This window comes from Protopterus annectens, chromosome 2.part1 (genome assembly GCF_019279795.1).
Source record: "Protopterus annectens isolate FY-2018-M chromosome 2.part1, PAN1.0, whole genome shotgun sequence".
NCBI lineage: Eukaryota > Metazoa > Chordata > Ceratodontiformes > Protopteridae > Protopterus > Protopterus annectens.
Window position 1 is genome coordinate 1,065,748,616 of NC_056729.1, and position 13,959 is coordinate 1,065,762,574.

The following is a 13,959-nucleotide window of genomic DNA, read 5'->3' on the forward strand; positions in this document are numbered from 1 at the left end:
ACCCAAAGGTGGCGCAGGGCCAATGGAGGAGGAGGTCCCAGGCTTGGCACCAGATCTGCTGGTGCCAGGTGCCATGGCCAGCTGAGGTGGGACAGGTGGGTCTGCTGGGACTGGCCTTCTCATACGAACTATGGTTTGGAGAGTTTAATAAAGATATGGGTTAGTAACAGTCAACAGCATTCCCAGTTAGTTATAACAGCATGCAGAAGTATTGCCATTAACCCAACACACCAGATTTTCAACAGTTGAAAAGCAAGCATAACACATGCATATATAGAACAATAGTGGACATTACAACAGCATGCAGGTTGAATTGATGGCAACAGGCCACCAATATTGTGGGATTTTAACAGGGCACATGCATAGAAATAAATGCAAATATTTATAAACCAATAGGACATATGTCCCAACAAATGTTTTGAGATTAGACATACCGATTGAGGTGTGGAATTGCATTTTTTATGCACATACAGTAGGGTGGAAAAAGATAGCTCAATTAACTTATATATCCTTCTAGTTTTCACTACATTCCTATTAACTGCAGTTATATGTCCCTTACATGTATTATTACACTACCCAATGTCCTTATATTGTGCAATTGGATTTTGCTAGATCATTATATATATATGAGCTGTATCTTACATACAAACTGTCCAAGATGCAGATGTTCCTGCAACATATTTTGAGAGTTGCTCACACACACACTACTGCTAAGATGGTACACTGACAGCTCTACTTTCATATAATTATCTAGACATGTTCAGGTGAAAGTATCAGTTATATGTTAACAGCTCCCTACATTTCTGGCAGCACACTGACATTTCTGGGGAACACAGTACCAAGCTACTCATGTGCCAGATTAACATGTACATGATGGGCATGAACCAACAGTTGAGGGCTGTAAATATGCATAAAAGCTACTGGCACTCCCTTCATCCACGTTATATGTGCCTACCCAAGTGTGGGTTGACACTGCTTAATACAGCACTACTATTTGTAGAATGCAACAGTACAACAACATATCAAAGAAAATGACACAGATGCACTCCAGGAATTATACATTTATTAAAGGATTATTACACCTTTATTTATTGGGGTAAAACACTTTTTGAAGGCTCCCTCATTTATTTTATATAACAGTACATGCAGAATAATTACTAACCTGCCTAATGACGCAGCCTTTGCAGCCTATCTTCATGGGTTTGCTGGTTCATAGCCCGAACACCTGCAGCTGTGAAATAAATGCAGTGATATTGAGACATACCTATCCATAGTATAGACAAGCATAGCAATTCTTAACTACTTAATACAATGGCTACTTACTCAGTACTGGGGCATAAGGCATTGCACGGGATTCCTGGATCCACTGGTCCAGTTGATCCTCCATATGTTGCTTCAGGTAAGAATAATAGTGCCTGACCTGCTCACCAGTGGCACTGGTGAGATCATGGGGAAGACTGTTCCAGGCCTCTGTTTTATATTGGGTACCCTGGTACTGGCACCGCAGGAGTCTTTCTTCATGATTGTGGACAAGGAGCCAAACCATTACTTTGGATTCCTCAATGCCCCAGCATTGCGCTCTAAATTGACTGCCTTCTCCAACACCAGCCATGCTGACTGCAGAAGGAAGCTACAACCAGTTATAGCATGTATTCCCACCTGTGGAGCTTAAATATGCCTCATTTCCCGCACTTATTTGTGACTGGCCACTTTTGGAAAAACTCAGCTGTAGGCACGCCTGCTTAGCTGATGTTGGCAATGTTTAAAATTCCTTTGATAGATATATGTCTGTTGAAAGTGCATGCTTATGAAATGCTGTCATGGCTTAGTGGTTAAGTACTGACTATAGTGCACAGTATCCTGAGTTTGAGCCCTGTCACTGCTTTTTATTTTCCTACTGGGCAGACCTGACTGGTTAAGGTACAGTAAAGGAGGTATGGCCATGTTTAACCAACTTTGCTCAACTTTGCCCGACTTTGCCCAGCGTTGCTCAATGTTGCTCAACGTTGCTCGACATTGCCCCACATTGCGCTGGTTAGCGCAGTACGCAGCTACACGCAAATACATTGTTGTTGCGCTGGTTAGCGTTGTACGCAGATATGCACAAAGACATTGCTCTGTTTAACGCAGTGCGCAGCTATGAGCAATTGGATTTAATAATGCTCAGTACTGGTAAAATGTGCTTAGCAGTACTTTATATTGCTTAAAATAGGGTACTCATGCCTCAGAATGCATAACCATTTCACCTTTATATATATATATATATATATATATATATATATATATATATATATATATAAAATTCGTTCACTACTGCATTTAACTTTTCAATGCTTTTTACAAAACTTATACATAAAAAATGTCAGAAAATATTTTTGTATACAGATTTCCAACAGAAAATGGAATGTGCAGTAGTGGAACTCGAACCGGGAATGCCTCCTCTTTGTGCGAAGGCTCTAACCACTACACTATCGCTATTTTGCTTAACTTGCATATATTTTTCTTATTATCCTCTTCTGATGTCTAAGCTGCTAACTGTAGCTAAGTAATGGGCAAACCCGCGCAAACACGCACAAATACGGGCAGCTATATCGGATGAAATAAAAAAGTAAAAAAACTTTCTATTTTTAATTTTGTCAGTTGTTTAACATATGGGGGAGCGTAGTGTTACATTGTGCACATGTGAGCGGACTCACTCATGTAACTTGAAATTGCGACATTTCTTCATTGCAGGGGCGTGGATTTTTGGACTGCTCGGCAGTCCGACACGCCCCCTACACTCGTCCACGCTCCGTGTAAGCTTTAGAGTTGAGGCAGCGCTCCCTCATTAATATGCATGGCGCGCTGCCATCATACTCTTAGACTGGCACTTCCGTGTAAGACTAATCTAGTCTTACACAGAAGATTAGTAAATCCTAGGGATAGTAAACCTCTCAACTCTTCTCTTGAAACTCACATTTAGTGAAAATGCATTTGACAGCCATTAAACTATAAGAGGTGTGATGGGATTCATCCTCAAATAGCATATACTGAAGTACTAATTAATGTCTATGTGAAGGATGAAGGAATACAAAAGACATATGTTTGATACAGCCACTGAAACACTGTGAAACACCTAGCATAAATGTCACTTTTCAGGCGCAGCCCAGGGGTACGGTCTGGTGAAGTAACTTAACAGAGTCACAATAAAGACAAATGAAGGCTGAGGGAATCAAACCATGTAGTATAGAAAGCAGCTCCTAGCCTTACTCATTTACACTAAGTGCTATACAAACTGTTATTACCCAAATAGTGCATTTCTCACCTGTGTGTCTGCCAAAAATCTAAATTAAAAATGTATTCATAGTTAAAATAATAGCATTAAATTCCGACTTCTGTCCCATTTACTTAAGTTGCAGCTAAATTATAAACACACTGTCAACATTAAGGAGATCAAGGATCACATCCAAAGAACATGGCTCATGTGATGATGCTCTTGATTACACCAATCATGTTTCTTCTTTTACACCATAACAACTCTGGTTCATAAGTGCTAGTTACAAGCTTGTAGTCCAGGGAATCATTGAAGAGTCTAGCCCAAATTTCTATTTGTCTCAAGCACTGTCTGGTTATGTGACTTGCTCAAGGAAGGACACAAATATGAGGTGAAATCAGAGATTTTCTACAAAAGTGGAGACAAATGCATTTGGCAGCTGGTGTGGAGGATTAAGTGTATTGCCTCTTGTAGCAATTGTACAGGGTTTGCAAGGTTTGAATCTGAGCAAGTCACTTAACTAAACAGCCCTCTCTAATACACACACACACACACACACACACACACACACACACACACACACACACACTTGCTCTGTTCAAGTTCCGCAAAAGAATGCTAATGCTGCTGTAAAATAATCCATCACATAGAAAAAAATCCTATCATTCCATTCTGGGTTCGCCTGCAGTTGCTCACACTTTGTGTGACTGCTACCTGATCTGTTCTCCATGTTGTACTGCAAAAGAGATTCTGTCTGCTGCACAAAAAAAGAAAGAAATTCAATCTCCAGATCTACTGCTGCCTGCTCTGTTCTTCCACACATGGCTCTGTTCTTCACATTACATTCTAGGTTTGCACTCTTTGTGCTACTGCTACCTGCTCTTCACATTCTGCTGCAAAATAAATTCTGTATGATGCTGTAAAAGGATGGTCATTTCATCAACTGCACAAAAAAAAGGAAGAAATTCTGACTCTTCCTGTTGTGAAAAACCAAACAACGATGGTAAAGCAGGCTTAATGAGACCAAAACCAAAACACAAAGCCAGCTAGGAAATCCAAATGAAGGACTGAAACTGGAACAACTCGTTTATTTAACGCCACAAAAATTACATACGTTTTCGACCCTAATACAAACAGGTCTTCTCCAGAAAAACTAAACACCATTCACAAAGTACCTTTTATATAACCACCCCCATTTCAAAACCTTTGATCAACCAATAAAAATCTCACTATCATTAATTAATAAGGAGACAGCTCCTGAAATTTAAAACAAAACCTCTCAAATACAAAACCAATAATGCATTCCATATACAACACTAATAAATTAGTTCATCATAGTTGTAAATCACATAAACAATACACCAAATTTTATAATAATTACTGTTTAACAAAAATTTTAAAACATATTCATTTATACTGCTAAAATGTTGTTCTACTATGCCCTCTTGTGGTGAAATTGTAAAACTTCACAACTTAGCTGACCTGAGCTTTAACACTGAAGAAATGGATAGTGTATCATTAAGGCCTGGGAATTTTGTGGAGTCCAAAATTATTTGCCAAAATAATTCTTTATATTCTAGTTTGGCCTCCCACATTCCACCCCTAATCTCTTTGGGGACTATTTCCAAAACAAAAAAACTGAAAGACGCTTGAGGACACTTTAAAGAGTATCTATATAATGCATTTTTATTATATTGTCTCCTAACTTCGTATAAATGCTCATAAATGCGATTTTTCAGTTTTCTTTCAGTCTTCCCCACATAAAAGGAGCTGTAGACACTGCACGTAGCGATGTACACAACTCCTTGGGTATTACAGTTAGAAAAAGAATAGCTGACAATATTTCTATCCCTTGAAGGGATGGTAATGTGTGTTTGATTGAGAACATAGGCACATTGTGTACAAGTTCCACATTTAAAAGTTCCAAACCTTTTTAAAGAACTGTTTAATTTATTTAGTCCATTGAACTCAAATAGTTGTTTAAAATTATGGTCTTTCCTATAAATAAACTTCAATGGTTTATTCTTAAAAATATCTAAATCAGAAAACTCAATAAATGTATTCCATTCCTTTGTGATAACTTCCCTGATAACACCTGAATCTCCTGAGTAGTCGAAAACAAAAGCTTCATTAAAATTTTCATTAAAATTATCAGATCCCTTGTTTAATAAAACTGGAGGACCGTTATTGGACAAAACTTGTCCTAAAATGGGACAAAATCGGTCACATCTCCCCTGGACCACTACATCTAACATCTGTTGCAATAAACATTCAGGGTATCCCCTTTCCGTGAACATATCCAAAACATTTTTACTTTCTGTAAAAAAATCATCATCACTGGATGTCATCCTGCTAACCCGGACTAGTTGACCTTTTACTATATTCTTTTTCTGAAAAAATGGATGAGCACTTTTAAAATGAAGATATGAATTGGAAAAGGTTGCCTTGCGAAAGATGTTAGATGAAAAACCTTGATTAGTTTTGGTAAGAGTAACATCTAAATATGTAAGCACATTGGGATTGTAATTATAAGTAAAGTCCAAAAATGTGGTGGTACCTTTGATATATTCCAAGAATTCCATAAAAGTGTCATGGGTACCTTTCCAAAAAATAAGTTAGAAGTTAGGAGACAATATAATAAAAATGCATTATATAGACACTCTTTAAAGTGTCCTCAAGTGTCTTTCAGTTTTTTTGTTTTGGAAATAGTCCCCAAAGAGATTAGGGTGGAATGTGGGAGGCCAAACAAGAATATAAAGAATTATTTTGGCAAATAATTTTGGACTCCACAAAATTCCCAGGCCTTAATGATACACTATCCATTTCTTCAGTGTTAAAGCTCAGGTCAGCTAAGTTGTGAAGTTTTACAATTTCACCACAGGAGGGCATAGTAGAACAACATTTTAGCAGTATAAATGAATATGTTTTAAAATTTTTGTTAAACAGTAATTATTATAAAATTTGGTGTATTGTTTATGTGATTTACAACTATGATGAACTAATTTATTAGTGTTGTATATGGAATGCATTATTGGTTTTGTATTTGAGAGGTTTTGTTTTAAATTTCAGGAGCTGTCTCCTTATTAATTAATGATAGTGAGATTTTTATTGGTTGATCAAAGGTTTTGAAATGGGGGTGGTTATATAAAAGGTACTTTGTGAATGGTGTTTAGTTTTTCTGAAGAAGACCTGTTTGTATTAGGGTCGAAAACATATGTAATTTTTGTGGCGTTAAATAAACGAGTTGTTCCAGTTTCAGTCCTTCATTTGGATTTCCTAGCTGGCTTTGTGTTTTGGTCTTCCTGTTGTGAGATTAAGTCTCGTGCTGTTTCTGGACAGTCTTATTTGATGTACATGAGTGACAACTGACAAGCAGGAAGCAGTCTGCATGCACACATGCTAAACAGAAAGAAGCAGCAGCAGCAATGGTTCAGACACTGAATTGTCCAATAAGAGACTGATGTAGTGTTTATTTTTAAAATATTGTGGAAAAAAGCAGTGACAGCAATGGTTCAGACACCAAATGTCCTAGGAAAGAGTACAGTGGTATTTGTTTTTAAAATATTGTAGGAAACCTTTTTTTTTTTTTTTTTTTTTTTAATTAATGTTGTATGGTCAAGCCCCAAACCAACAGTTGGCCTTAGGCAGCTGCCTAGGTTGCCTAGTGCTAGATCTGGCCCTGACACCAAATATGATTGCATTAGGAATTAAGCCTGGAAAACATTGGGGGGGGGGTTAGTAATTGCTTCTAAAAGTATCTGCTCTTTGGCAAGGAAAGGATTTGTAGGTAGATGCTAGGCAATCAGTCATCAGACTATTTTCAGTCTAAACTCAAACACACAACATCAAGAGTTACTGCCAGCCTAAAGGAGGAACCTGCAAGATAGGCCTCAGAGAACATGTGAGTGCTTATCCAGACGTCTAGATTAGTTCAGAATGTTGCCATGGTACTACTATGCTTAGTATGCATGGGTAGTTTATTCCTAAAGTGGATAATATGTTGGGATAAGAATCTGTCATGCCAAGCCCCATATTAATTAAATTGTTAGACATTAAACTCCTTTGTACATGTGTTTGAATAGGAATTAGTTCGATGAAAACAATGAAGATTTAGAAGGGTGGGGTCTATCATGGCCTGAAAAGCCAAGCATAGATCACTGCTGAGCAGTCTATATAAACCAGAAATCAGGGAGTAGGTAGTCAGTCAATCTGTCTGTCTGTCTGTTTAAATAGCTAAGGGACTTCAGGCTTGTGATACTATTAATTAGGAACATCTAGGGTCTTTTGTGTTGTTATTAGCCACAATGTTGAGGCTATGTAAGTTAAGAGCATTATTATATAGGGCAGAATTTCTTAATTATTACTGTTTTATTGTTACCAAAATATGTTCCTGTTCTAAATGTTATATGCTGTTTAGAGAGAGGTTCTAACTCTAAGATGGTGATATTATAGCAATAACCCACGCCTGGGTGTGGGTAATGCTGGATTTACCCACGGTTGGCGTGGTTTGGTCCCGGTGAGCCCGAGGGACCAAACAAAGACAACCGTGGGTAAATCCAGCATTACCCACACCCAGAAGTGGTTATTATATTAATGCCATTATTTAAGAAAAGAAATAATTACTTTTCTTAAATAATGGCATTGTATAATGCCTCTTTGCTGCCCTTCCGCACCTGTCTGGTGTTCCGCGGCAGTTCTGATGTACTGCGATGCCTCGCAGTACAGCAGAGCTTTGGCAAAAGCAACGGAGAACGCAAGTTCTCCGTTGCTTTACTGTCTCGCTATGTTAAATGGGTTTAACATAGCGAGACAGCTTTAAAATAAGCAAAGAAGATCTCCGTTGCTTATTTTAAAGCTGTCTCGCTATGTTAAACTCATTTAACATAGCGAGACAAGTTTAAAAGCAACGGAGATCGCAAGATCTCCGTTGCTTTACATGTGTCGCTATGTTAAAGGAATTTAACATAGCGAGACAGCTTTAAAAAAAGCAACGGAGATCTCCGTTGCTTTTTTTAAATCTGTGTCGCTATGTTAAACTCTTTTAACATAGCGAGACAGTGTTTTATACTAACGGAAAAAGTCCGGGCGACCGGACCTTTTTCCGTTAGTATATTGAGGGATTTACCACGGGCACGCTGGTTGGGCTGGCCAATCAGCGTGCACGTTTTTATGGTAGGCATTGTATAATCTGCATGTTTGTATATTATGTTATCCTTACATTTTAATATAGCAATAACCCACGCCTGGGTGTGGGTAATGCTGGATTTACCCACGGTTGGCGTGGTTTGGTCCCGAGGCGAAGCCGAGGACCAAACAAAGACAACCGTGGGTAAATCCAGCATTACCCACACCCAGAAGTGGTTATTGTATATAATGCCATTATTTAAGAAAAGAAATAATTACTTTTCTTAAATAATGGCATTGTATAATGCCTCTTTGCTGCCCTTCCGCACCTGTCTGGTGTTCGGCAGTTCTGATGTACTGCGCATGCCTCGCAGTACATCAGAGTTGTGGGCAAAGCAACGGAGAACGCAAGTTCTCCGTTGCTTTACTATCTCACTATGTTAAATGGGTTTAACATGGCGAGACAGCTTTAAAATAAGCAACGGAGATCTCCGTTGCTTATTTTAGCTGTCTCGCTATGTTAAACTCATTTAACACAGCGAACAAGTTTAAAAGCAACGGAGATCGCAAGATCTCCGTTGCTTTTACTAATGTGTCGCTATGTTAAAGGAGTTTAACATAGCGAGACAGCTTTAAAAAGCAACGGAGATCTCCGTTGCTTTTTAAACTGTCTTGCTATGTTAAACTCTTTTAACATAGCGAGATAGTTTATACTAACGGAAAAAGTCCGGGCGACCGGACCTTTTTCCGTTAGTATATTGAGGGATTTACAACGGGCACGCTGGTTGGGCTGGCCAATCAGCGTGCACGTTTTTAGGGTAGGCATTGTATAATACTCCTTTTTATATGTTTCCAGTAGTATAGGATCATAGGGTCATAGGAAGTTACTAGGCTAATGGCCCTAAGGCGCTTACAAGCCTAGCCAAGTTCTACCCTTATTTCTATGATCAGCACCTAATGCCTGTGTCCAAGAGGGACACAGGTGGAACCGCAGGTGAATTTATGGTTACCTATCCAATTGTCCAGATTGCATTTGAAGAGTGCCAATGAGGTGCTCTGTTTGACAACTCATATTTCTGTGATAGTAGCATTGAGCTATAGTATTACACTATTACAGTCTTCACAGTTAATACAACTCTTAACATTAGGTAAAAGTTTACTTGTGCATCATTCATGTTTATTCATTCTTTTTTCTTTACACTTTCTATATTTCTATATTAAGGCCTGGGTCATGACTGAAAAGGGTTATTACTCTGTCCTTCCATCTGGTAAGCAAATGCAAAATAAATAAATACAGGCATACATATATCCATATATACATACAAGCCTTTTCTCATCTATATTTAATATATGACTACAAGTGTGGTTACTGCATGGAATATAAAAGGCATAAATCTGTCCTCAATATGTATATATATATATATATATATATATATATATATATATATATATATATATATATATATATTTATGGATCTACTTTGAAAGGGTGAACCTCATATAATCAAAATCCATTTTCACGAGATGAAAATCGTGAAAGCTTAAATACCTGAACGGCAAATTTTTCCCAGAGTAAGTAAACACTTGCCTGACATGCCCTTTTCTCCATTGTTGTGCAATCCCAAAGTTGGTATATACAATTTGGGGGGGCACAGCCCTCCACCTAGGTGGGTTTTACTTACTTTGGTGTGTGTTTCATTTAAGGCTGTCACGGTCGTGCAGCGGCTAGCGTTGCCGCCTCACAGCAAGAGGTTCTCCGGTTCGATTCTCGGCTGGGGTGCCTTCTGTGCAGAGTCTGCATGTCCTCCCTGTGGTCGCGTGGGTTTCCTCTGGGTGCTCCGGTTTCCTCCCACATCCCAAAGACATGCAGTATGTGGATTGGACACTCTAAATTGGCCCTAGGTGTGTGTGTGTGCCTTCTGTGGAAGATTGGGTGCCGGGCTGGCAACTCGACACCGTAAAACTCCACTGCTAATCATGAGCGGACAGATGATCCACTGTGGCGACCCCTAACCGGGAAAAGAAGAAGAAGGTGTGTGTTTCATTTAAGTTTGGGGAAGTGTTTACTTACCCTGGGAAAAATTCGCTGTTCAGGTATTTAAGCTTTCACAATTTTCTTTTTGCGAAAATGGATTTACGATTGCCGTTTTTTTGCCATTGTGCTTCTGGATTTTTAACAGTTTTGGTTCGTTTTTGTTCGTTTCTGTGGATTTACGATTATATGAGGTTTGACCTTTCAAAGTAAATCCATATATATATTTACAGTGTATATATATATATATATATATATATCTATATATATATATATATATATATATATATATATATATATATATATATCTATATATATATATATATATATATATATATATATATATATATATATATATAAAGATAAAGTCAAAATTGGTTTATTTCAGGAGATTCACAAGCTTAATTCTCAATGTAGAAATAATAAAGAATGTAATTAATATATTGTTTCATTTGGAATTTTTAGCACTAGCATTGCAAATGGAATTTCTAGCAAGATTATCATATTTATTTATTTATTTTATTTATTGCATTTGTTAACTGGGAAAGTCCACTGGGCCTAGAGTGAACTCATTTTCAGTGGAGGCCCAGGGAGAAAAGATCCACAATAATTGCATACAATTAATACACATAAAATATTAATACACATAAAGAATATCAAGCAGTAGTATTACAATCATAGTAAAATAGACTTAACTGGTGTACATTCAAACACAAATTAGTGTAAAATATATCTGCAAGGATCATAGCAGAGGAGAGTTAGATTCAGTGTGAGAATGGAGGTCTAAGGAAGGAAAGAAGTAAAGCTAATATGACAGAAAGTAGTAGGTAGGCAGAGAGAAGGGAATAGCCAATGAGAGGAGAGATGTAGTTTGAGGGATTTTTTTAAAGGAGGCAGGATTATCGCTAGTCCTGAGTGAAGGGGGAAGATTGTTCCATGACTTGGAGACAGTATAGGAATACAACATTCGGCCGGCTGAGAACCTGGGTTTCTTGATAGACAGTAACATTTTGTTTTCTGACCTGAGGTGTCAGGATGGCACACGGTCAGTACAGAGGAGAAGGAAGGCAGGTTTCTGGGTGGTAGATAAGCTTGTGGGCTGTAGTTAATTGTAGAAAAGAGAGATAGTGGTGGAGTTCTAGCCAATTTAGTTTATGCAGAGAGGAACAGTGATGGGTAGAAAATTTTGCATTAGTAGCAAATTTGGCAACTTTGTTGTAGCAAGAGTCTAGTTTTTTTTCTCAAGGAGGACTGTAGATTAGTCAGGATGGGAGCACGATATAGCAGAATAGGAAGCAGGAAGGATGAGGCCAGGGCTTTTTTAGCAGAGAGGCTAAGAAAATAGTTGTGCAGGCACCTAGTTTTTGATGTTTTTTTTATGTTGCTGTAGATGTGAAGGTCAAAAGTTAATTTGTCATCAATGATGACACCTAGCAACTTGCGACTAGAGACAAGTTCAATAATAGTGTTGGTTTGGGAGTGAATGGAGAATAGTGACTTGTCAACAGGGTTGGATTTTGTGGGGGTAAATATTAAATCTTTTTTGTTATTGGGGTTGAGGGCGAGATGGTTCTGGGACATCCAGGATTCAGTGCAAGAAAAAACTTCTTGGGTGAGATGCTGTAGTGCAGTGGCAGATTTAGAAGAGCAGATGATAGTGGAGTCATCTGTGTATTGGATAATGGTACTATGGGTAAGAGTGGTATGAAAGTTATTAACAAATATGCTGAATAAGAGGAGACCCAGTAATGAACCTTGGGGGACACTGGTATTAGTATTTATGAAAGGGGAAGAGGAGTGTTGCCATATAGGAGATTGCTGCCTATTACTGAGGTAATTAGTAAACCATTGTAGGGTAGGGGGAGATAGGTTGAGGTTAGAGAGTTTAGTAAGCAGAGGGAGTGGGATACAGTGTCGAATGCCTTTGATAAATCAAGAAAGAGTGCTGAGACTAAGGAGCCAGCATCTCGAACACTGTTTACTCTATCCAAAAAGGAAATGAGGGCAGCATCGGTGCTATGTCCAGGCCTAAAGCCATGTTGAGTGGGGGGGAGGATTTGGTGTTTTACTAGATGACTAAGCAACTGAGTATGAACACATGTCTCTAGTATTTTTGAGATGAAGGAGAGAATGGCAATAGGACAGAAGTTAGAGATGTTGAAGTTAATTGCTGCCTTTATGAAGTGGAAGGACAAATGCCTTTTTTCAAATATCAGGTATACAATGATTCTTTAATGGACCTGTTGAGGAGGATGCTGATAGGATATGCAGTGGAGGAAGCTGAGAGTTGCAAGTATTCTGCGGGTAAGTTATCTCAGGTGTTGGTACAGGTTGGTTAACAGGATTTTGAATCTTAGTTACAGGGTCTCAGAGACTGATTCGGAAGGCAGAATATGTTATTTAAAATTGTTTTTTGATCTGCTTCAGAGTACAGTTCTACTAATGCACATGTATGCCTCATGCAGTGCAAAAACAAATTTGTTGAGAAAGCATTTGATATCTTGAACCCCCTTCCTAACTATAAGTATAATTTAACTGGAGACTGGAACTTAGTTCTGGGTAATTGTTTGAATAGAAAATGTGCTTTTGTATATACAATGATCCATCAGCAAGAATTATGTATGACTTAACAGATATATGCAATTTAGTAGAACTCTTCAGGTAAGAAAGTACCTTATGAAAAATATCTTTACTTTCTTTTCAACTCTTCATGAACTATGTTCCTGTAAAAACTTATTTCTGATTTCAAATAATTTAACAGATAGGATATATGATTTAGCCAATTATCCTAGATTTTTTTGAACTTCCACTATCCAGTTAAACTTATATAAGAGTTGCATGTCAAATAAGAAAAAAAAAGTCTGTATACTTAAGCTAAATGCACCAGTGTTTATTTTCCAGTTACTGAGAGTTTGGGAGAACTGGTAAATTGTTTTTAAACATGACATTACTGAGATGGGCTGGATGGCATCCATTTCAGTATTTTTTTTTTATCATCCAAATGTTCGAATTTTCTAAACTATTTTATTGTAACATTATTTGCAACATAAAGGGACGACTTATAATTCTCATACTGGTATTGAGACTGTACATGAAGTTGTATTTTATATACAAATTTTGATATTGTATTTCCATAACATCATATAGCAGGTAGTTTGACAATTTTTATCCATCACCTTAGTTTTTAGTGAGTTTTAACATCAATATAGTATTTTGAGTAAGTGTAGTTATTTACAATGTATGTTGGCACGTACTAAACATCCTAGTTTTCAGAGAGTTCTTCAAAATATTCATTTTGCTTGATTAATTGATTTAACAAATTGTTAATTAATTAATTGGATGGCCTATCCTATGATATAAATAAAGGGGACGGCCACACAATATGTTATAACTTGATAAAGCCTGGGAGGCACCAGGCGAAAGCACTCGTTTTTGTATTTTGGCTTTGGATTATTAAAGCAAATTTGGACTTTGATATACCATCTGTGACATATTTATTTGGTTACTAACACCTTCATTGTTGGACTTTGTTCATACCACTATCCTTTGT